We start from the raw sequence: 24,113 nt of genomic DNA, 5'->3' as shown, positions 1-24,113 counted from the left end.
TGCTCTCCCCATTGTCTTTGCTCTGATTGTCTTTCACCTATCGAAACACCCATTCATCAAGACCCAGCCTAGACACAACCTTTTGGGGGAGGCTACTACATGCCTAAAGCCTACAGTCACTTTCTCTTCATGCTCCTGGAACTGTAACAGATCTCTGGAGAGCACAGACCATAGTTGTTTTTTTATTATTTTTCTCCTTTTCCTCTCTTATGTAGTGGTAGTTTCAAGGGGCAAGAAACTTGTGAATGAGGGCCAGCAAGATAGCTCATTAGAACAATGTTCCTGCTGAAAGTCCTAAAAAAACACCATAAATAAAGTACTTAATCAAATAGTTTCTACTTAGATCAACAGACCCTCCTCACCTACTTCCTATTTCATTTTCCTCAGTCACTCTAATGCTAGCCTTGTAAGACAAAATAAGGATTACAAAAGCTGGATAAGGGCATGAGACCAGTGTACATTAATGATTGCTCTTTTGGTCACCACCAGGCCACAACATCATCTTGAGCCCTAGTCAGGGAATCCTGGGATTCCCACATAGACGTATTGGGCCTAGACCTCTTAACAGATCTCTCTCTCCACTGCCACTGGGTCATCTCCATGAGGAACAACATCATAAACTCTCTTGTGGGCCTCTACAGGACCTTGCCCTCAATGTGAATCCACAATGGTATAGGGACTGCTCCATTCTCTGAAGGGAGGTTGGGTTAACATACTCTGATACTTGAGGAAGACTGGTCCTGCAATGAATGCAGCCTAAAATGTTCCTAGCTGTGACCATAGAATGTGAGCTCAGACTGACAGGGATGCAGTGGTTACACAGGCTCCTGTGCTGAATATGGGCTCCAGATCAGATCAATGAGGTTTACAGTTAATGGTATTTGTATACTTCCCCCATATTTGGGAGCTACTCTTTTACCAGATCCAGCTTTCTAGTCCTACCCTCAACTCTGACACCATCTCCTCAGAAAATACCTTTAGCCCACCTGCATATTAGATATCAGACTCAAGAAAAATTTTTTAAAGTCATGGGCCCCTTGGAATATATCTAAAATAGACTTCCTAGCTTCTTCCAACATAAAGACCCCAGATTTCATCTGATTTATTCTTACCTTTAGGTCCCTGATTATTAAACAAATCGTTCAGCTTTATATCTTAATGCTTTTTCAGCCACCAAATTGCAGATGCTACCATGACACCAACCTGACTTCCCTGAGCAGATGACCTCAACAATGTGTCCTGGAACCCCACCTTCTCAGAGCTCTGCCCCACTAGGGAAAAATAGAAACAGGCTGGGAGTATGGATCGACCTGTCAATGCCCATGTCCTGTGGAGAAGCAATTATAGAAGCCAGACCTCTCACCTACTGCACCCCCAAGTGATCCTGGTCCATGCTCCCTCAGGGATAAAGAATAGGAAAGCTTCTAATGAAGGGGATGATATGTGGAACTCTGGTGGTGGGAATCGTATCCCTCTTATGCAATGGACTTGTCAATCATTATTAAATCAATAATAAAAAAAAATAATAAAAAGAACAATGTTCCTGTTTTGTCATATGTGTAAGCTAGGTTTGAGTCTGACCCTCACCACACTGGAGGAAACTCTGATGACACAATTTTACCTCCCCTCTTCTCTCCCTCTTTCTCTTTCTTTTTATTTTCCTTCTTGTTTCTTCTTTCTTTCTTTCTTTCTTTCTTTTTTTTGACCTCCACGGTTATCACTGGGGTTTGGTGCCTGTACTAAAAATCCACTCCTCCTGAAGACTATTTTTTCCCTTTTGTTGGCTTTGCTGTTTATTGTTGTTGTTGTCATTGCTGTGATTGTTGTTCGATAGGACAGAGAGAAATCAAGAGAGGAGGGGAAGACAGAGAGAGGGGAAAGAAAGATAGACACCTGCAGACCTGCTTCACTGCTCATGAAGCTACGCCCCTGCAGGTGGGGAGCCAGGGGCTCCAACTGGGTTCCTTATGCCGGTCCTTGTGCTTTGCGCCATATGCAGTGCTTAACCCACCACCAAGTTTGCCATTACCCGGCACCCTTTCTCCTTGTTTCTTTCCTCCTTCTACCTTTCCTTCCTTTTTTTTTCCCCTTGCACCACAGTTATCAGTGGAACTCAGTGTCTGTACAATTCCACCACTCCTACTGGCCACTGTTTTTCTTTTCTCTACACAGAGGGTGAGATACAGAAAGAGATAGAAAGGGAGGGGACACGGGTGTGGTAAGAGGGAGAGGCAGTGAGAAAAGCACTGCAGTACTGTTCCTCAGCTTATAAAGCTTCCCTCCTACAGATGTTCTCATGTAGTGGCCTGGGGCTTGAAACTGAGTCCTCAGCAATGCCAACATATGTACTCTACCTGGTGCACCACCTGCTGGATACCCCTTTGTCTCCATCTTTTTATCTGAAAAAGTTGACTTGGAATTGTGAGACCCCAGTTGTGGAGGGGAAAAAAAAGAGAATGACTGAATACTGAATTAATTAAATAAATAATAAATGGATGAAGCTACCCTCCACACAAAGTTCCCATGATTTGACAGAATGTGAGATGTTAATGAGAGAGAAGTCTTTTTCCATGCTGTCTGAATTAGTCAATGCTGAATAATTGGTAGAGGGTTTACTAAGAGCTAATGATATCAGATCCTAATGATATCAGGAAATGTGTATCTCTTTACAGAAATGTTAGTGACCCTGTAGAGGAAGGGAGGGCCCATTCAGATTGCCAACTCTCCCTTCCCCCACCCCCGAATAAAAACTTCCTGAAGAGAGCACTGCATCCTGGGTTGATCTCAGGACTTGGAGGGGAAGTGTGTGGGAGAAAATCAGGCACCGAGATCCCTTGGCAGATGGTTCTGTGGGTCACGAATTTCTTCTGTTTCACAGTCCTGTGCTCTGGTATGTGTGAGAGGAGATCATTTCAGTAAGGTCTTGACTGAGCCAGGCCTGGGACTGATGTTGGGGACCATCCCACAAGGTTCCCCACTCCAGTGGTTTGAGCTCTACACTGTCGACTGGGTCAGAACAAGCCTTAAATCAGAACCACGCATACCCCTTCCCATCTCCTTGGCTGTGAGACTCCACCCTGCCCCCCTCTCCCTGCTCTGCAGGCTCATTAAGGTCTTTCACAGAGCAGAGGCATTGCATTTGGGGGACTGGTGGAGTGTTTGATATTTTCCACTCTGCGTGTCAAGGGCATTTACAGTCGGCGTCAGAATGTTCTGTCGGTCGGAGGAGGCACTTTGAAGTGTTTGTGGTGGAGGCCACATGTGCAGTCAAGATGTGCCTCCTCCCATCCCCAAGGTTCTTGCTTAGCCCTTTCCCAGCCTCACGTGACCATGAGCAGTACACTTAACCCTTTGCTTCTCGGTAGAGCCAAGTTTGCTTGTTATGCTGAGATGGGTATGGAGATAACAATTTGAAAAGGCTCCTCCTCCATCTCAGCTTTCAAGATGATCTAGAGGCCCCTCAGCTTGCCTTCTGGTTACCCCCTTATCTGGAATCTGTTTTTGCTTCTACCTTGCATGAGCTTCCTCAACACTGCATTTCCAAAGAGAACACTCAAAGCAAAGGTACACACCCTGATTCTGCACAGATCCTGAAAGTACTTGTTTTCTTGATACATTCATAAAAACCAGAGTAGATTCAGAGATCCTCAGTCACCTCATACAGCAGGGAGCCCCCCAAACAGAGCCCTTGCATTTTCTACTTTACTAAGTAAGAATTCAGTGGTAGACCTTCAGCCATCCCTTAGTCAATTCCGTGAAAGTCTATATGTATGAAACTTTGAGAGAAAAACAAAGTAGGACACTTTGAAAAGAAAAGTTATCAGCTCAGTGTTTGACTTAGCAAATGTGGTTTGGCTTCTGCAACAGAGCAGGGCTGAGATTGATGGCATCGGAGCTTCTTTCAACTGCAGGGCCCAGCAACGCTTTGCTCTGAGCTCGTCTGGAAAGCAGGAAGAACTTGTACTTGGCATGGTGGGCTGGGTGGAGACCAAGGTTCCTCTCAGAGACAGTGGGCGTCAGTTCTCTCTGGAGATCAGTTCGTGCTCACAAAGCACTTGGCAGTCCAGTGGGAACAGAGTGTCTGATGAACAGAAGTCACTCCCAGGCCCTCAGAGTTTGAGATCTTTTTGGCAAAGGTGCCTTGGTCTCTAGTGTGTTGTCCAGAAGGATCTCTGAAATCTTTATCACATAAAGGATTATTCCCTCTGTAATGAGAGTATACTTTTTTGATTTAGGGATCTGAAGAAAGGAACCAGCATGCCCTAATACTAGAATATAAGACACTGTATGTCACGCAATTTGCTAGGCAATTATCTTAACTTAAGGTTCATAATAAAGCTGTCAAGTGTGGTCCACCGTGTGCATCTGAATTTCAGAAACATTAATAATGTGCCTCGAGACCCCTTCTAAGTCTAGTTAACACCTGCGTCCTTCATGTCAGTGGCATAGTTTGCCTGTTGAAGGTTAGAGGCAACACCCTTCTCATCTCCTAGAATTTCACCCTGTTTGTCAGGGCAATTTCAGAAATACCTAGCGAATGAACGAATGAGTGAATGGTGCCAATGCCTAACACAATACCTCTCAGTTTCTGTAATGAGAGCTTGCCCTGGGACATCCCCAATACAAATAGGACACGTTCGCTAAGCAACTCAGATCCTTGGGAGCCAAGAGCTCAGGCTTCTTGGTTCAAAAATCCCTCCCCAAGAGTACAAGCTCACTGGCTTCCTACATTTCTTTCTTCCTCTGCCACTAGCTCCAAGCTCTACTGACCTGCCAACAATTAGGCACAAAGAAAGTGGATTATAGAGCAGAGCGCTGACTTGCTGAGTTGTTGAGAAAACTTTGCTGTTGGCCTTTGTTATGATTGGGCGGAGGTCATTCCTAATAGATGGGGTACTTGCACTCCTGTGCAAAGACTTGCAGAGTGGGAAGAATGCCTTGGCCCAGGGGAGACACTTTATAGTGTTTTGCTGGAGAGATGTCTTATCTGGTAGGCTGTTCCCAAGAGGACTGCTAGTGTGGAATTAGGGGAGAGTGTGTTCCATTGGCTGGAATGAAAAGCCTTTCTGGTCACAGTGTCCTGGAAAGAAAATGATGTGGAATAGTGTCCAAGACTTGTGACCCCTGCAATACCCTCTTGGCCCAAATGTTTTGATAAAAAATTCTACATAAAGTCCCCTCTGTGTCTTTGACAGTGGAGACTCCAATCCAATCATTGTTCGATAAAGTTTACCCTTTATATGTCTCTCTCCTTAACAGAGCTCATTTATTTTTGCTTCTGATGTCCCAAAAAGAAGATATGTTTTTCTCCTGCTGAATGGGCTGATTCAAGTATTTGTACTTCTTTTAGAGCTAGGTTGGCAGCTGATTCTCACAGGAGAGGTGACTGGCAACCATGTCCATTTTAGATTAAGCATTTATCATGATTCAGCCTATTCATAAAGTTAAAAAAAAAAAAAAAGAAGACTTAAAGGTCACAAGTAACAGGGCTAAGGTCTGTTTTTTTGTTTTTAAATTAATAAAGTCAGTTGGTGGTCCTTGGCCTATGACTGTATTATAATCAAGATATTTAACTTTGTTTTCATTCTTTCATTGTGCTTCATTTTTCTCTGTGCTTTGATATTTCTTCTCACTTCACAGTTTGTCCTTGCCTGTTGACTCATGTCTTTCACCCTTTATACCCCCCACTTCTTCTCACTCAGTTATTTGTGCTTCAAAGTTGAAGCAGGCTAGGAAGGCAATGGGAAGTAATGCAATTTATAAATTTCCATGTCTAATACCTGTAGACATGGTTCACTTTTGAATCAGAAAACTCCCCAGAAGCTTCTACCTGGCACACACCTTGTCTTTGCCATTTGTCTTTCTTTCTCTTGGTCTTTATTATTTTTTCCCTTTTGTTTCCCTTGTACTCTGCCTCTTTGGTTGCCTCAGCTTCCTTTCCAGAGGAAATAAAAATTGCTACTGTAGATCAAGTACTGAATAGATGCTAAACAAATAGTGTTGAATCTTTTGAATAATATCATATAGTCACATCTAGTTAAGGACTCCCTATTTTTTTGTAAATTTTATTTATTTGCTTATTTACAATTTTTCCTCTTTTGTTGCCCTTGTTTATCATCATCATTGTTGTTGTTATTGCTGTCATTGTTGGATAGGACAGAGAGAAATGGAGAGAGGTGGGGAAGACAGAGAGGGAGAGAGAAAGCTAGACACCCACAGACCTGCTTTACCGCCTGTAAAATGAACCCCCTGCAGGTGGGGATCCAGGGGCTTGAACTGGGATTCTAATGTCGGTCCGTGTGCTTTGTGCCATGTGGTTAAGGACTCTCTAAACACTGCAGGTGAGGGATGAAGTGGATATTGCCAGGGAATGTGTAGAATCAGGTTTCCACCCTGTCCTGCCCCAGTCCAGTCTACTTTTTAGACAACTGCTTTATTCTCTATTCTCTCTCTGATCTCAAGCTATAGTTGTCCTTGAGACTCAGTTCTTATTTTGAAAGTGTTGCAAGTTGATGGAGATAGGGATTTTTTTTTTTTTTTTTTTTTTTTTTAGTGTACCAGCAGTCCCAACATCCCCAGCAGTCACTTTATATGCAGAAGTTCCTTACAGCTCCATGTGTGTTCTAGCCTTTATAGTCCACCACTGGAGCTCAGGAGCCAAACTCAAAACATATAAAGGGAGAAGTGGAAGCAAGATACCACATGTTAGTGGAGGAATTAGAAGGCAGTCAGATTAGACTGCTGAAGCCCAACCTTGACTGTTGATATCTAGCGCATGGGCCATATAACTAGACTAAAAAATAGGTTTAACTGAATCACTACAGACCAACTTGAATAGTCTCCATAGACACTGAGATGAATACTTCCTCTACTTACATATGAACCAGAAACTTCTTCTGGATCTCTTTATTTATCTACTCTATTCTTGAAAAAAAAAAAGAATAAAAAAATAGAAAAGATAAAAAATAGAATAAAAATAGAAAAGATAAAAAATTAAAAAATAGAAAAATTGGAACTGCAGAATCAGTTTTCACAGTGGCATATAGGTCAAACCATGTGTCTGTGCTCTCGTGTAACTGAGTTCCAGAGACTGAACCATACACAGTTTAGAGCACTGTCAGTGTAGCACCTCAGTGTTGATTTTGAAGGCTAGGATCACTGAGGTTTATCAGTAGCAGAGCTGAGAGGAGCATACCTTTGCTGTCACCTGTCATGGACTCTCCAGCCTGACTTCTTAATGGTTTCAGGAGCTACAACATAAAAGATGTGGAACTGTCCTACAAAGCAAGTGCCTGGAAGTTTTATATGCAATAAGGTTTGGAGAGTGATATCAAATATTTTATTAAAGATGACTGAAAGGAGCTAATTATATATTTGAACTGTAACTTAATACTTACCTTAAATTCAGCAAATCACTTTGACAGACTGTTTCTTCTTTTTTTTTTTTCAGACTGTTTCTTTGTACTAACTAGTAAGGGACACCAGCACAATATCACAGGGAGTGAGATAAAAGAAGAAAGGAATTTCTTCTCTCCCTCCTGGCTAACCGCTGGTTTTAGCAGAGGCTGACTTTTGTTTGCCATGACCACAACTTATGTCACATTGCTACCACTCTTGTTTGCTTCTGATAATATTCTTCTTTTTTGCTTCAGACCTTGATTTCCTGCTCTTGCTAGTCCTGAGAACAGCCCCACCTTTTGGATGTAGTGTGACTTTCCACAGCCAAGATGATGGAGTAATTTAAAAGCAATAAAAAGATAATTCATAATGGTTTCAGATTATTTGGGTGGAGAATCAAATACAAACAGAATAAGGCCATCAGTCAGTGGTAAGGAGGGAATTCATAAATGTAAGTGGAGACCTTTTCTTTTGAGTAAAATGAGAGTAATGGAGAAAAATATCAGTGTCACAGATTACAACTAATGGAGCACTGTTCCAGAGAAATCATACCAAAGAATATTGATGAATACATATGAAAAAGTTGGAACTTAATTTTGGGACTAGAAAGAAAAACACAGAGTTGGGAAATGATAGGGGTGGAATTGTTGATAGAAAAGTTGATAGAAAATTTGGGGGCTGGGTGGTAAAGCACCTGGTAGAGCACACATGTTGTAATTGTAAGGACCTGGGTTCAAGTCCTTGATTCCCATCTGCAAGGAGGAAGCTTTATGAGTGGTAAATCAGTGGCGCAGGTTCTTCTCTTTCGCTATCTCTCTATTAAATACCCCTCTCAATGTCACTCTGTCTCTATCAAAAATAAATAAATGAATGAATGAATAAATAAATAAGAAATGGCAAAAGCTAAGAAAGGTTGTATCTGAAAGTTGTCCTTTACTGTCCAACACATAGCATAATCATATTTGCTTAAGACAGTCTTGACATGAAGATCTGAAGGAAATAGAAAAGTGTACTAAGTTGGAATACTAAGGAGTTTAATTTTATTCTCAAGCATAGTGTTGGATAAAAGATGATGCAAATTCTATTGTTTTTATCTGTGATTTCATAACAATGAATAGGATGAGCTACAGAAAAATAAAACCACTGTGCTAATAGAAATTGTCTAGGTCATGAGCTAAAGAAAGTCTGACCTAAACAGGGAAGAATGTGGTTGAATGAAGATGCTAAAAAAGGTCATCCTATCCAGCAATGACAACATCAATAACAACAACAATAATAGCTACAACAACAATTAAAAAAAAAAAAAACCAAGGTCAACAAAAGGGAAAATTAAAAAATTTTTTTTAAAAAAGTCAGCCATTGGGAGAATGAATCGACCTGCTGATGCCCATATTCAGTGGAGAAGTAATAACAGAGGCCAGACCTTCCACCTTGTGCACCCCACAATGATCCTGGGTCCATGCTCCCAAAGGGATAAAAAGGGATAAAGAATAGGGAAGCTATCAAAAGAGGGGATTGGATATGGAGCTCTGGGGGGGTGGGCATTGTGTGGAAATGTACCCCTCTTGTCAATATTTCCATTTTATAAATAAAAATTAAAATAAAGAAAGATTAGCTTTCTTAGTCTGTGTGCAACACTACAGAAGATGCAATAGGGATTTTACAAAGAGTTGAAAACATGCTTCCTATCTTCAAGAAACACTGGGAACATAAAGATACAGCCAAACGGGAATGAAGGAAGGCCAGAGCTAGTATAGGGAAAATAGATGAGCCCAGAACATCTATGAGCACCAAAAAGGAAGTGACCAACAGACTAATGGAGACATATCAGAAGGATACAGAAATCAACCCAAAGGAATTCCCAATAGCTAATACTGGAATAATTTGATCAAAAAATAAATAACAAAATATTAGGTTATAACACAACATTTAAAATAAGTACACATGGAGGCCTGAAGAGATAGCAAGGCTTATGCAATAGACTTTCATACTTAAAGCTTGGAGGTCCCAGATTCAGTCCTCAGCACCTCCATAACCTAAAACTGATCAATGCTATTATGATGATGATGATTATGTACATACACTGATATAAACAAATGACTGATAAGAGAGTGGGGGAGAAGATTCAACTCTTCCCCACAAGAGAATTCCAAATAACATATGTTTGTAAATGCTCTCTCCTCCAAGAGGTAAAAATCACCCTCTGTTCTCCCAGACCCAGCCTGAGAGTGACTTAGGCTCAGTGATTCACTCCCAAAGAATAGAACAGGGAAAAAGAAAAGTGTAACTTTATACTGGAAAAGTCTGGCAAACATGAGGTTAGCTGGGTGACAAAGGTTAATATCACTCATTGTGCCTTGAAGTTATCATGTAATTTAAGCAAGATGTGATAAGAAAGGCACTGCACCTTTGTACACTTCTTCCCCAAATGCATTCCCTATCTACTCACGAGACAGACATCAAGACAAAGTCAGATTGGAGGACATTCTGCAGTCCCAAGGACTGTCAGGGTCATAAACTAGACAAGAAAGACTTTAGAAAGTAACAAATCAGATATTAGGGAGACATAACAACTAGGTGCAAAGTTCCATCCTGGACAGAATCCTAAACTAGGGCCTTCATGGGGAAATGAATGGCATACAAATGAAGCCTGGAATTTAGTTAATGATAAACCAGTTAATAATCTGTAAATCATCTTTCAACTCGTAGATATGAGAAGTTCTATTATTATCTAATTGTTTCAGAACTGTGCACTTATAACAATAGCTTACCACATGCCAAGAACATAATAGCACACATTAAAACATGATGGAAGACTTTAATCAACTTTTTTTTTTCTACATCTCATTTCCTGTAGTTACGTGTTTTGGTAATGTGGTATGTGGTTGGCTCAAAGCAATGAGTTAGTATTTTTGGTGAAATTTTCTTATCTGCTACTTTCCTAAGTCAATGCTCACCCTCATCTCTGGTTAGGACAGCTTCCTGAACCAGCAGGTTCCCTTCACTAACAGGCCTGGGTGTCTCCTGTGTCATCACTGGGGTGCATGCTGGGAAGTTGTTGCTATGGAAGTCATGGCTCCTGGGCTACCTTGAGCTCATTCATTTTTTCCTGGATAGCTTCTTTGCTTAAAAAAAAATTATGGAACCCCAATGTGAAATCATGTTGGCTTTGATTCATGACATTTCCCTGAGACTTGAGAATGTTTCTTTTTTCTAAATAAGTAATTTCAAGTCAGGTAAAAATGTGAGTAAATCATGCCTGGCTTTCATTCCAGATGTCTCCATTTCTATTCATTCCCCCTACTTTTCCCTTCTCATGGCTTTGGGGCAATAAAAATAAGCAATGCCTCCACCCCAGAGCCTTTCTGAGCATGTATTATATATAAATGGGATACCGTGCAGGGAGCAGTATTTCCCTACCTGGGTCACTAGCAACCTGAGCATGTCCCCTGGCAATCCTCTGAAACAGAGCAAGAACGTGGAGTAACAATCTTCGCACACTCAGGGGCCTGGGAGGATCAAAGAAGCTGCTGTGACGGTTCATGAAATGGAGAGGAAGCAAATGGTCGCCCCACTGCCAACACTAACATAGCCCTGTGCTAAGATTCTGGGAGAGCCCTGCTGCCAAGAGTCTGCCTGCATTTTCTTTGAGGGGACCAAGCTTAGAGCAGGTCAGGGAAATTAGGGCTTTTATCAGGCAGACTCTGTGGCTCTCTTTGAGGATGGCCAAAAGACTTAATCACTGCTGGTAATTGCAACATATATGGCCTGTCAGAGAGAGAGAGAAGTAGCGAGAGGACAGAAATATTTTCATTCACTGAGAAAAGAGGTGCTCATGGGAATCTCATGCATTTGGAATATACAGGACAGAGCCAGAAGAGCCAAGACCTTTGTAAATAAATTGTGAGTGAAGGCTCTGGAGACAAGATTACCTGGGTTTTAATTCTGACCTTCCTCACTTACCTTTTGTATAAACTTTTGTATAAAGTTACAAGTGCTGACTTATCTGCCTTAGTTTCTTCTGTCATAAAACTGAAAAGAGTAAAAGTATCCAAGTAACAGGACTATTCTGGCAACTAATAGTTGTGAAGTCCTTTTAACTCTGCCTAACACATTGTCAGTCTATTAGTAGTAGTAGTAGTAGAAGAAGGAGGAGGAGGAGGAGGAGGAGGAGGACGAGGACGAGGACGAGGACGAGGAGAAGGGGGTTTTACTAAGGACTTAGGAATGAAAGTACATTTCATGGAGTCCTATGAGCTGCTTTTTTAGGCTATGTGTTCTTCAAATATTCACAGTCATGGAGGGTTTACAGTATACTGGGCATTGAGTTAAGCATTATAGACAGTTCACAAACAAACAAAATCATATCTCTGTTATCAAAATTTTATATTCTGGTGCATGAAATATAGCTCAGCATTAGAGCACAGAACATGCTTGACTGAGAGTACAGACTTGATCCTTGGCACTACCATATGTTAAGAGCTGAACACTGCTCTAGTCTCTATTTCGGTCTCTCTAAAAAGTAAGTGATACGTAGATCTTTTAAAAAGTGAAAAAGAAACAGAGAGGCCAGATGGAATTTGTTGTTCTAAAGGTGGAGATGGTGTGGGTGCCAAGCAGGCAAGGAGAGAAGGTGGGGGGGACTCAAGGTCAAGGAAAGGAATGAGGGAAGATGTTCCCAAGGCATACAGGGCAGTGGTATCCAAATCCAGGGTGGAAGCAACTTAAGTCTTGGTGAAGGGAAGAGAACCCCCCACACCTATGGACATCTAATCTTTAATAAGGGGGCCCAAAGTATTAAATGGAGGAAGGAGGCTCTCTTCAATAAATGGTGCTGGGAAAACTGGGTCAAAACATGCTTAAGAATGAAACTGAACCACCTTATCTCACCAGAAACAAAAATCAGCTCCAAATGAATCAAGGACCTGGATCAGGAACTATCAAATACTTAGAGGAAAACATTGGTGGAACACTTTCCCAACTAAACCTCAAGGACATTTTTGATGATACAAACCCAATTGCAAGGAAGACTAAAGCAGAGGCAAACAAATGAGACTACATCAAATTGAAAAGCTTCTGCACAGCAAAAGAAACTATCACACACACAAAGAGACCCCTCACAGAACAGGAGAAGATCTTCAAATGCCATACATCAGACAAGAGACTAGTCACCAAAATATAAAAGAGCTCAGCAAACTAAACAACAACAACAAATGACCCCATCCAAAAATGGGCAGAGGATATGAACAGAACATTCACTATAGAAGAGATCCAAAAGGCTAACAAACACATGAAAAATTGCTCCAGGTCGTTGATTGTCAGAGAAATGCAAATAAAGACAACACTGAAATATCACCTCACCCCTGTGAGAATGGCATACATCAAAAAGGACAGCAGCAACAAATGTTAGAGAGGCTGTGGGGACAGAGGAACCCTTCTGCCCTGCTGGTGGAAATGTAAATTGGTCCAGCCTCTCTGGAGAGCAGTCTGGAGAATTCTCACAAGGCTAGACATGGACCTTCCATATAACCCAGTAATTCCTCTCCTGGGGATATACCTCAAGGACTCCATAACACCCAACCAAGAAGATATGTGTACACCGATGTTCACAGCAGCCCAATTCATAATAGCTAAAACCTGGAAGCAACCCAGGTGCCCAACAACAGATGAGTGTCTGAGAAAGCTGTGGTATATATACACAATGGAATACTATGCAGCTATTAAGAACAATGAACCCACCTTCTCTGATCCTTCTTGGATGGAGCTAGAAGGAATTATGTTAAGTGAGCTAAGTCAGAAAGATAAAAATGAGTATGGAATGATCCCACTCATCAACAGAAGTTGAGAAAGAAGAACAGAAAGGGAAACTAAAAGCAGGATTTGACAAAATCTAGAGTAGGGCACCAAAGTAAAAAACCTGTGGTGAGGGGGAGGGTGGACATGTGGCTTCCGGGGGGGTGGGGTGGGTAGGTGGGAGGGTACACAGTCTTTTGATGGTGGGAATGGTGTCTATGTACACTCCTATTAATTTGTAGTCATATATATCACTATTTAATTAATATGAGAGGGAAAAACTGAATATCTCAAATTTTTTAATGCACAGACTGAGTCTTTTTAATACATAGACTGAGTCTTTGATATGTTGACTCTCTTAAAAGCTTAGTCCAGGGAGAACAAAAGCAACCGGTGGCATAGGTATATGCAAATAATGTCAAACGACATAAAATATGGTGATGGTGTGGCATAGGTATATGCAAATAATGTCAAACGACATAAAATATGGTGATTTGTTATACAGCAAATCCTAACAAAGGGATTTTTCAAAGTTAACCCAATTACCAAATAATGTGATTATAGCAATAACTATCCACTGTCTTCTTGAACCCTAATACAGCAGGAACCTCACGTTTCCACTAAAGAGCCTAAATTTCCCCCAGTCCTGGAACCTCTAGGGTGGGGCGTACTTTCCTGCATGCTTCTCTCAATTCATACCAAATAATATTGCATCAGTTGATCCCAACCTAATCAATGTAGCGAGTGCCACCCCAGCATGCTTCACTTCAGACTGTCTCCGGAGACTTCAGGTGTAGAATGTCAATCCTTCAGCTTCATTACTCGGATGAGACCTTTCCTTTCATAGTCTTCTCCAATTCCATTCCAGGCGTTCACTTCCTAACAAAGTCCCAAATCCTAGATATAGACCAGGTCCCATGAGATAGAGCATATGTTTACATGTATCCATAAACTAGGGCAAAATATATACCTGAAAGCAAAAGTACACAATAGTCTGCAGTGAGTCAGTATAAAATTCCTAGTGAAATAGTATCTAATTAGACTTAGATAACCTCCTCACCTACTTCCTATTACAGTTCTTTCACTCCTAACCTTAGAAAAGCAAGGACTGCAAAAGCTGAATAAGGGTAAGAGACTGGCATACTTTAAAGATGACTCTTTAGTCACTATCAGGCCATTCTACCAGCTGGGGCCCTGATTGGGGAGTCCTGAGATTCCCAAACAGACATGATAGGCCTAGAACTCAAATAAATCCCTCTCTCCATTGTTACTGCTCATTTCTATCAGGAACAACTAAATAGACCCCTTTGTGGGCCCCAATAGAACCTTGCCCTCAACTTCGATCAATAATGGTAGAGAATGACACCTGAGGAAGATGGGTTGATATTCAGGCAGCTTGGAATGTTCCCACTCATGACCACTCATGAGCTCAGATCTACAGGGATGCAGAGATTACATAGACTCCTAAGCTGAATATGGGCCCCAGACCAAATCAAATGGGGTTCACAAATCAAATCAAAATTAAATCGATGGGGTTCACAGTCAACAATATTTATACTCCTTTCCCATATTAGGGAGCTACTCTCTTCCCTGATCCAGCTTTCTGTCCCTTTTCTAGCCATGACATCACCTCCCCAGACAATAACTTGGAACCACCTGCATATCAGATTTCAGGCTTAGAGAAAAAAAAAAAAACTAGTATAGCTACAGGCCCTTTGAAATATAACTAAAATATGCTTACCAGCTATCTACAAAATGGAGGGCCCCCCAACACTTCATCGGTACTATTTTAGCTTTTAGGTCCATGATTGTTCAACAATTTGTTTGGCTTTGTATGTTAACTCTCTTTTCAGCCACCAGGTTCTAGATGGTAGCATGATGCCAACCAGATTTCCCTGGACAGATGACCCCACCTATGTGTCCTGTAGCTCAGCTTCGCCAGAGCCTCAACCAACTAGGGAAACAGGCAGGCAGTCTGGGAGTATGGATCAACCAGTCAACGCCCAAGTTCAACAGGGAAGCAATTACAGAAGCCAGACCTTCCACCTTCTGCATCCCACAATGACCTTGGGTCCATACTTCCAGAGGGATAAAGAATAGGAAAGCGATCAATGGAGGGGATGGGATACAGAGATCTGGTTGTGGGAATTGTGTGGAGTTATACCTCTCTTATCCTATGGTTTTGTTAATGTCTCCTTTTTAAAATAAATTTTAAAAGGGGGAGGAAGAAAACAGGGCTAGAAAAATGTCAAAAGAGCAATTAGTGAAGGTTTTACATAGACTTGGTCAAAAGAGTTTTCATGGGAGTCAGGTAGTAGCGCAGCGGGTTAAGCACAGATGGCGCAAAACAAGGAACAGCGTAAGGATCCTGGTTTGAGCCCTTATCTCTCCACCTGCAGGGGAGTCGCTTCACAAGCAGTGAAGCAGGTCTGCAAGTGTCTGTCTTTCTCTCTCCCTCTGTCTTCCCCGCCTCTCTCCATTTCTCTCTGTCCTATCCAACAACAAGGATATCAATAATAACTACAACAATAAAACAACAAGGGCAACAAAAGGAAATAAATAAATAAATGAATGAATATTAAAAAAAGAAGGGTATGAAGAAAAAAGAGTTTTCATTTTTATTTTGCTATGTTATTTTGCTGCATTTTATTTTACTGATTTCATTAACAGATGGCTCTCTTCAGAAATATGTTGATACTACTAAGAATTTTGGAGTAGGGAGCATTCATTAGGTAACCTGGGTTGTCTCTTTCTTGTCCTTTGTTCTGGGTATTAGAGACTGGGCTGCTCTGCAGGGAAGAAAACCCAGAAAAGAATCCAACACCACTGGAGAACAATTCAGGACATAGGTGAGAGAAAAAAGAAAGAGAGAGAGAGGGAGAGAAGGAAGGAAGGAAGGAAGGAAGGAAGGAAGGAAGGAAGGAAGGAAGGGAAGGAGGAAAGGAGGGAGGGAGGAAGGAAGGAAAAAAGGAAGGAAGGAAGGGAAATTTGGAATAGAAACTACCCTTAGAAATGGTTGCACCCAAAACCTAGATATAGACCACATCCCCTGAGATAGAGCATATGTTCACATGTACCTATAAACTAGGGCAAAATGTATACCTGAAAGCAAAAGTACACAATAGTCAGCAGTGAGTACCCCCCAACTCTTCATCTGCGCTATTCCAGCCTTTAGGTCCTTAATGGTACAACAATTTGTTTGGCTTTGTATGTTAACTCTCTTTTCAGCCACCAGGTTCCAGATGCCAGCATGATGCCTACCAGACTTTCCTGGACAAACGACCCCACCAATGTGTCCTGCAGCTCTGCTTCCCCAGAGACCCACCCTACTAGGGAAAGAGAAAGGCAGACTGAGAGTATGGATCGACAAGTCATCGTCCATGTTCAGCGGGGAAGCAATTACAGAAGCCAGACCTTCCACCTTCTGCAACTCACAATGACCTTGGTTCCATATTCCCAGAGAGATAAAGAATGGGAAAGCTATCAGGGGAGGGAATGGGATATGGAGATCTGGTGGTGGTAATTGTGTGGAGTTGTACCCCTCCTATCCTACGGTTTCCTTAATGTCTCCTTTTTAAAATAAATAAATAAATTTAAAAAAAATAAGAAAGAAAATGATTGCAGAAGGCCAGGTGGTGGCACACTGGGTTAAGCTCACATAGTACAAAGTACCTGAGCAAGGATCCTGGTTTGAGCCCCTGGCTCCCCACTTGCAGGAGGGTCGCTTCACAAGCAATGAAACAGGTCTGCAGGTGTCTGTCCTTCTTTGCCACTTTCTATCTTTCCCTTACCTCTCAATTTCTCTCTCTCCTATCCAATAAAAATATAAAGGAGGAGGAGGAGGAAGAGGAGGAGGAGAAGGAGGCCACCAGGAATATTGGATTTATAGTGCTGCCACTGAGCCCCAGAGATAACCCCGAAAGAAAAGAAAATGGATCACTAACCTTTTCTGAATAATGCAGAAAACTGTTCCCATCATTTATCACTATATTAAGCACCTAAGTACTTAACTGTCCTAAATATTTTTAAAAATATCTTCACAAAACAGCAGTTGTTTAAATAACTGTGTTATGGGTTGTATAGTTATAGGACACTTTTACCATAGGTTTTATTTTTTATATATATTTTATTTTGTTATTCGTTTATTTTTAATTAGAGATACAGAGAGGTAGGGGGAAGAGCACTGCTCAGCTTTGGCTTGATATTAGTACTAGGGATTGAACCTGGCACCTCAGAGTCTCAGGCATGAAGTCTTCTGCATCACCATTATGCGATCTCCCAGTCCTTACCGTATGTTTTATAGCATGCATAAAAATTAAGCTCAGTAATTTTCAGGACAAATGGAATTTTCCAGCTAAAATTTGCCACTTAGGAATAGTTTCATTCCCGTTACCCTGTGGGCTTTTTTAATATAGTATTTGCATTTGGATTCATGTAACCAAATATGAAATGTTTATTCCACACAAGTTTTGAAATAAAAACCAAACCATTTCAATAACACAAATATAGGAGAAAAAACTGCAATATATATATATATATACATATGATTTCTCAAGTAGGTCTTGAAGATCAAGCCAAAACTTTACTTGTAATCTGTCATGAATCTTATGAATATAATAATTTAAAGAAGTTAAAACTATTACTTGAAGAAGCATCTGTTTTATCTTTGGGACACTAAGTAACTTGAATTTGAGGCCTATCCACCCCCACACCTATGAACATCTAGTCTTTGACAAAGGTGCCCTGCCTATCAAATGGGAAAAGGAGAGTCTCTTCAAAAAATGATGTTGGAAAAATTGGGTTGAAATGTGCAGAAGAATGAAACTGAACCACTATATTTCACCAAACACAAAAGTAAATTCCAAGTGTATCAAGTACTTGGGTGTTAGCCCAGAAAATATCAGATACTTAGAGGAAAATATTGGCAGAATTCTTTTCTATCTAAATTTTAAAGGCATCTTCAATGATACAAATCCAACTGCATAGAAGACTTAAATCAAAATTAAACCAAAGGGACTACATCAAGTTAAAAAACTTCTGCACAGCAAAGAAAAAAAAAAAAACACCTAAAGAAAAAGACCTCTCACAAAATGGGAGGACATCTTTACTTGCATCAGACAAGAGGTTAATAACCAAAATATATAAACCTCACCAAACTCAGCAACAAGAAAACAAATGACCCCATTCAAAAATAGGGAGAGGACATGAACAGAATATTGTGCATAGAAGAGATCCAAAAGGACAACAAACATATGAAAAGTGTTCCAAATCATTGTCAGAGAAATGCAAATAAAGACAACAATGAGATACCATTTCACTTCCATGAGAATGTCATATACCAGAAAAGGAAGCAACAAAAATGCTGGAGAGGTTGTGGGGACAAAGGAACCCTCCTGCACTGCTGGTGGGAATGTTAGTCCAACCTCTGTGGAAAGCAGTCTGGAGAACTCTCAGAAGGCAAGAAGTGATCCTACCCTATGATCCTGCAATTCCTCTTCTGTGGATATATCCTAAGGAACCAAACACACCAACCAAAAAGATTTGTGCACACCTATGTTCATAGCAGCACAATTTGTAATAGCCAAAACCTGGAAGAAACCCAGGTATCCAACAACAGACAAGTGGCTGAGAAAGTTGTGGTCTATGTACACAACGGAATACTACTTAGCTATTAAAAATGGTGAATTTACCTTCTTTACCCCATCCTTGATGGAGCTTGAAGAAATCATGTTAAGTGGGATAAGGATGAATATGAGATGATATCACTCATACAGAGAAGTAGAAAAACAAGGTCATAAGAGAAAATACAAGTAGAATCTGAACTGGAGTTGGTGTATTACAACAAAGAAAAAGACTCTGGGGTGGGGGGGGACGTAGTGGGGGTCGTATTGTTATGTGGAAAACTGAGAAATTTTATGCATGTACAAATTATTGTATTCACTGTCAAATGCAAAACATTAATCCCCCAATAAAGGGAAAATAAATAAATAAGTAAACAAAACAGTAGTATATCTGAGAAAAACCATAAACATTAAGATTTATATGAACATAAAAAAAAAGAAAACAGAAGGATGAATATGGGATGATCTCACTCTCAGGCAGAAGTTGAAAAACAAGTTCAGAAGAGGAAACACAAGTAGAACCTGAACTGGAATTGGCTTATTGCACCAAAGTAAAAGACTCTGGGGTGGGTGGATGGGAGGGAGGGTTCAGGTACTGGAACATGATGGCAGAGGACCTAGTGGGGTTGTATTGTTATGTGGAAAAGTAGGAAATGTTATGTATGTACAAACTATTGTATTTACTGTCAACTGTAAAACATTAACCCCCCAATGAAGAAAAAAAAAAGGACTCTGAGGTATACGGGGGAAGGGTTTAGGTCCTAGCTCATGATGGCAGAGGAGGACCTAGTGGGAGGGTTGAATTGTTATGTGGAAAACTGGGAAATGTTATGCATGCACAAACTATTGTATATTACTGTCAACTGTAAAGCATTAATCCCCAATGAAGAGATTTAAAAAAATCACTCCCAACTTTTCTTTATTCCTTCTTTTCCTTCTTTCATTCTTCTTTTTTATTATTATTATTTTATTTATAAAAAGGAAACACTGGGAGTCGGACAGTAGCGCAGCGAGTTAAGTGCAGGTGGCACAAAGCGCAAGGACCAGTGTAAGGATCCTGGTTGGAGCCCCCAGATCCCCACCTGCAGAAGAGTCGCTTCACAAGTGGTGAAGCAGGTCTGCAGGTGTCTCTCTTTCTCTCCCCCTCTCTATCTTCCCCTCATCTCTCCAATTTCTCTCTGTCCTATCTAACAATGACAACATCATCAACAACAACAATAATAACTACAACAATAAAACAAGGTCAACAAAAGTGAATATAAATAAATAAATCTCTTTAAAAAGGAGACACTCACAAAACCATAGGATAAGAGGGGTACAACTTCATACAATTCCCACCACCACAACTCTGTATCCCATCCCCTCCCTGAATGAGTACCTCCTCTTTGGTATACTGTGCCAGCGGCTCCTATGTTAGTTTCCATGAATCCAGACGTTTCTATTTGTTTTTATCAAAAAATTCTGTCAATGATACTGAAAAGAGCATCTTACCAGTTCTTTCATTAAATTGTCTTTTAAAAATCTCACCTCTAATACAAGGTGGTGTAGAAAATAGAACATTGACTTCCATGCTTACCTGTGGGACTTTTCTCAGCTTTTACTCTATAAAACAAGGGATCTATGCAATCCTCCACAGTACAAAGGTTTAGGATTCTTAGAACTTAATAATATCCAACTGCTCTTTTGAAAGTTCTTTGGATTTTAAATAGCCATGTTTTCTGTTCCGTTCTGTTGTAGCCCACTCCAAAAACTTACACTTTTTGATAGCAAATTCAGGAAAGAGTGTTTTCCCAGGGGTCTTTCTTCTGTGTATAGTGAAGCTCCAGTTTGACTTCCTTTGGTTTCCCAATTCTGCATTTGACTGATGTTTCAACAGCATCTAAACTAAATACCTCCTAAGGGCCTCATCTTCAAGTACCACCACTCTGAGGGGGTAGTGCTTCATAGTATGTGTTTTATGTATTCATTGAATTCTATTTGTCTTACCTTTTCAGTCACTCATTCTTAGTTATGTAAAAAGCCTATTATGGCAGCCATTTACTCCCGGGGTTAAGATGACAATAGCTTGAAACTGCTCCAAATGAAATCACAATCTGCTAAGGAAGACATGCAAAGATAAGTAGCAGCATAAGAAGAAGGCAAACAGTATTGTTTGCTTTAAAAGAAATAAATACACAGTTCCATGGTGTAAAATGGCAAGCACAAGTCTCCTAGTGAGGAAGGAAAAGTTGGAGAGGGTCTGTGTAGGTCAGTGACATCTTAGCTGCTTTGAAAGTAGAGGAGTTTTGGAAACAAGACTAGTAAAAGTACAGCATTCCAAGAAAAGGGGAGGCACAGTACAGATGGCTTGGAGAGCTAGAATAATTCAATGGCGTGGTGTCTTGCTCAAGACTATTAACTTTGTGTTAAGGTGGTGGAAAGTCACTGGAGGTTTTAAAACATGAATCTGATGTGTCCGGGAAGTGATGCAGCTCAACTAGAAAGAATGTTATTGAATTGTTACTACCAGTGTTGATATTGATACTAGAAAGAAAGTAATGAGAGAGAGAAAAACAAAGTCAAGCATAGTTATTTTATAATATTTTTATTTTTATTGGTTAGAGACAGAGATATCAAGAGGGAAAAGTGAGATAGAGAGGGAAAGAAAACAGAGACACCTGCAGCTCTACTTTACTGCTTGAGAAATTTTCCCCCCTGCAGCTAAGGACTAGGGGTGGGGAGGCAGTTGAACCTGGATCCTTATACATAATAATGTGTGCACTTAACCAAATTTAATGGCAATTCATGGTATTAATTGTTAGTTTAATTTAACTTATTTGTCATTAAATTTTGCTTTGGTGGTGCTATTGGTCCTTCTGTCAAAAATATTGCTTTTACTTTATAAAGGAAGGCCATATTGATGAGAGGAGAGTAAAAGGGAAAGTTAGAGTTAAAGAAGGAATTATTTTCACATTGGTGTCTCTGGAGCTATGGTAGATAAAGGGGACTTGCATTATCCTGGGTAAGAAATTTTCCTTCTGTTTCTCGTTCACCAGGGAAAGAGAAATGAGAGGAAGGATTCACCCTCAACTCAGTGCACTATTGGTCATACTGAGAAATGGAGCTCGTAGATGCAGACCTGAGCCCTCTGCTTCTCTACAATATTCCTGACAACAGATGGAGAAATAGGCACACCCTCACTCACCTCCTATGGCCACCATTGATACTCCACTGGGAATCTCATCCTCAGTAGCTACAAATCTTCCCAATCATTCATCTTAACTTCTCTTGATACTAAGCTCTGCTGTCTTACATGAAAAAGATTTTGGGAGGCTGCAAACCTATGCGGTGGGGAAAGAATGTGCAACTCTAAGTGGGGGAGTAGAGAAGCTCCAAATTTCCAACTCTCGCAGCCTGTGGAGTTGTGCTGCAATGTGCTCTTGAAATCATCTGGGTGGGCCTTGTTTCTGAGAAAATCAAGAGGCCCCAGAACCTCCCAAGTGAGTGAAAGAATGATTTCCCGATAGTCAAATGGAACAGCTTTCTGGCTACACAGGCTGGAGGTGCTTGGAAGTCTCTCCCTGAGGCTGGCCACTAAGCTTGAGGTTAGCAAAGCAGAAGACCGATCTTTTGGGAGCTGAAAGACATGTGCATGTGCCAGTATTTTTGACAAATGCTCACTTAATTGTTTTCTCTGATTTTCTCCAGAGACAAAAACTGTGCACACCAGGCATCAAGAACTATCCCCTCCTACCACCCAAGACCCCCAGGGAAAACTATAATTACACACACTTGGGCCAAGTGTCTACTCCACAGGAAATAGATAGATTACCCCTGGGGATAAAAGAATGATATGGAGCCTGGGAAAGCTGAGAAATCTCCTGAGCAGGAAAGAAGACAAAGTCACAGATGTAAAGCCAGAGAGTTAGTAGACCAGTATGTGTAAGTCAGAATTTCTTCTCTAAGGGATATCATGGAAGTGGCAGTCAGGAGAAAGTTTGGGTAAATTGATGAGAAATCTGGATTGTTCTGTAACTAGTAAATAAGTACTATTTGGCAACCCAACATTCTGGGATGAAATTCAGCCTGGGACTAGTTACTGGAAATTATGGCATATACAAAAAGATTATACATATGTAGATGTGAAACTGTGAGTTCAACAGCAAAATTCAAATCCTTTGGGTCTGTTCCTTTTTGATATAGCCCTTCTATAGTTACTTGTTTGTTTGCTTATTTTTATTATACTTATTGGCCAGAGATCAAGAGGGAAGGTGGAAGCAGAGAGGGAAAGATACAGAAAGACAACCGCATCCCTGATTTACCAGTCACAAAGCTTTCTCCCTGCAGTTACAGACCAGGGGCTCAAACCTAGGTCCTTGTGCACTGTAACATGTACACTCAACCAGATGCACCACCACATGGGCCCTGTTTGCTTATTGATTTGTTTTTCTATTGTCACCAGGGTTATTGCTGGGTTCTGCATGATGAATTTATTGTTCCTAATGATTATTTCCCCCCTTCTTCCCCCCTTTCTTTTTTTCCTTTTTCTTTCTTTTTTTAAACTGAGACAGAGAGAACTTTAGAGGAAAGGGGAGACACCTGTAGCACTGTTTCACCATTTGTGAAACTTCCTCCCTGTAGCTGGGGACCAGGAGCTTAGACTCAGTTCTTTTTTTTTTTAATAACTTAAAAAACATTTTTTTTTGTCTCCAGGATTACTACTGGGGCTTAGTGCCTGCACTACAAATCCGCTGCTCCTGGAGGCTATCGCTTCCCTTTTGTTGCCCTTGTTGTTTATTATTCTTGTTGTTATTATTTGTAGTTATTGCTGTCATTGTGGTTGGATAGGACAGAGAGAAATGGAGAAATGAAGGGAAGACAGAGAGGGGGAGAGAAAGATAGACACCAGCAGACCTGCTTCATTGCTTATGAAACGACCGCCCTGCAGGTGGGGAGCAGGGGACTCGAACAGAGATCATTACGCCGGTCCTTGCACTTTGCACCATGTGCGCTTAACACACTGCACTACCACCTGGCCCCCTTAGACTCAGTTCTTCTGCACTGTAATGTGTGCCTTCTACCAGACCTGCTATCACTGGCCCTCTTTTACAATTTTCTCTCTTTCTTCTTTTTTTTTTTTGTCTACTTATGTTTATCTCCTGCATTTGCTCTTCACTTGTTCAAGTACTTACACACCTGCTTTTGTTGAGTTTGAAACTTTAGAAGCTATGTCCTCTGTGAATGAATATCAAATAGATCAGAATCCTGTCAGTAACTCAGCTGTATTGCCTATCAGAACAATAGACTGGGGGGTCAGGCTGT

At 40.9% G+C, this 24,113-nt stretch overlaps 2 long non-coding RNA genes across 2 annotated transcripts in view; one reads left to right on the top strand and one right to left on the bottom strand.

Moving 5' to 3' along the window:
* The window catches only part of LOC132540400 (uncharacterized), a 192,614-nt gene extending 175,835 nt beyond the window's left edge, over window positions 1-16,779 (top strand). The window contains exons 4-5 of the long non-coding RNA XR_009551584.1: window positions 15,968-16,040; window positions 16,420-16,779. This is a non-coding gene — a long non-coding RNA (uncharacterized LOC132540400). The remainder of the gene's footprint in view (window positions 1-15,967; window positions 16,041-16,419) is intronic.
* Window positions 10,350-22,113, bottom strand: LOC132540401 (uncharacterized). The gene is made up of 3 exons (XR_009551585.1): window positions 21,997-22,113; window positions 20,799-20,908; window positions 10,350-10,523 (listed from the first exon to the last, which is right to left on the bottom strand). It is a non-coding gene; the product is annotated as an uncharacterized LOC132540401 (long non-coding RNA).
* Window positions 22,114-24,113: the final 2,000 nt, after the last annotated feature.

Source organism: Erinaceus europaeus, chromosome 9 (assembly GCF_950295315.1).
Source record: "Erinaceus europaeus chromosome 9, mEriEur2.1, whole genome shotgun sequence".
Classification (NCBI taxonomy): domain Eukaryota; kingdom Metazoa; phylum Chordata; class Mammalia; order Eulipotyphla; family Erinaceidae; genus Erinaceus; species Erinaceus europaeus.
The sequence above is the reverse complement of the archived record's forward strand: the minus strand, read 5'-3'. Positions and strand labels throughout refer to the sequence as shown.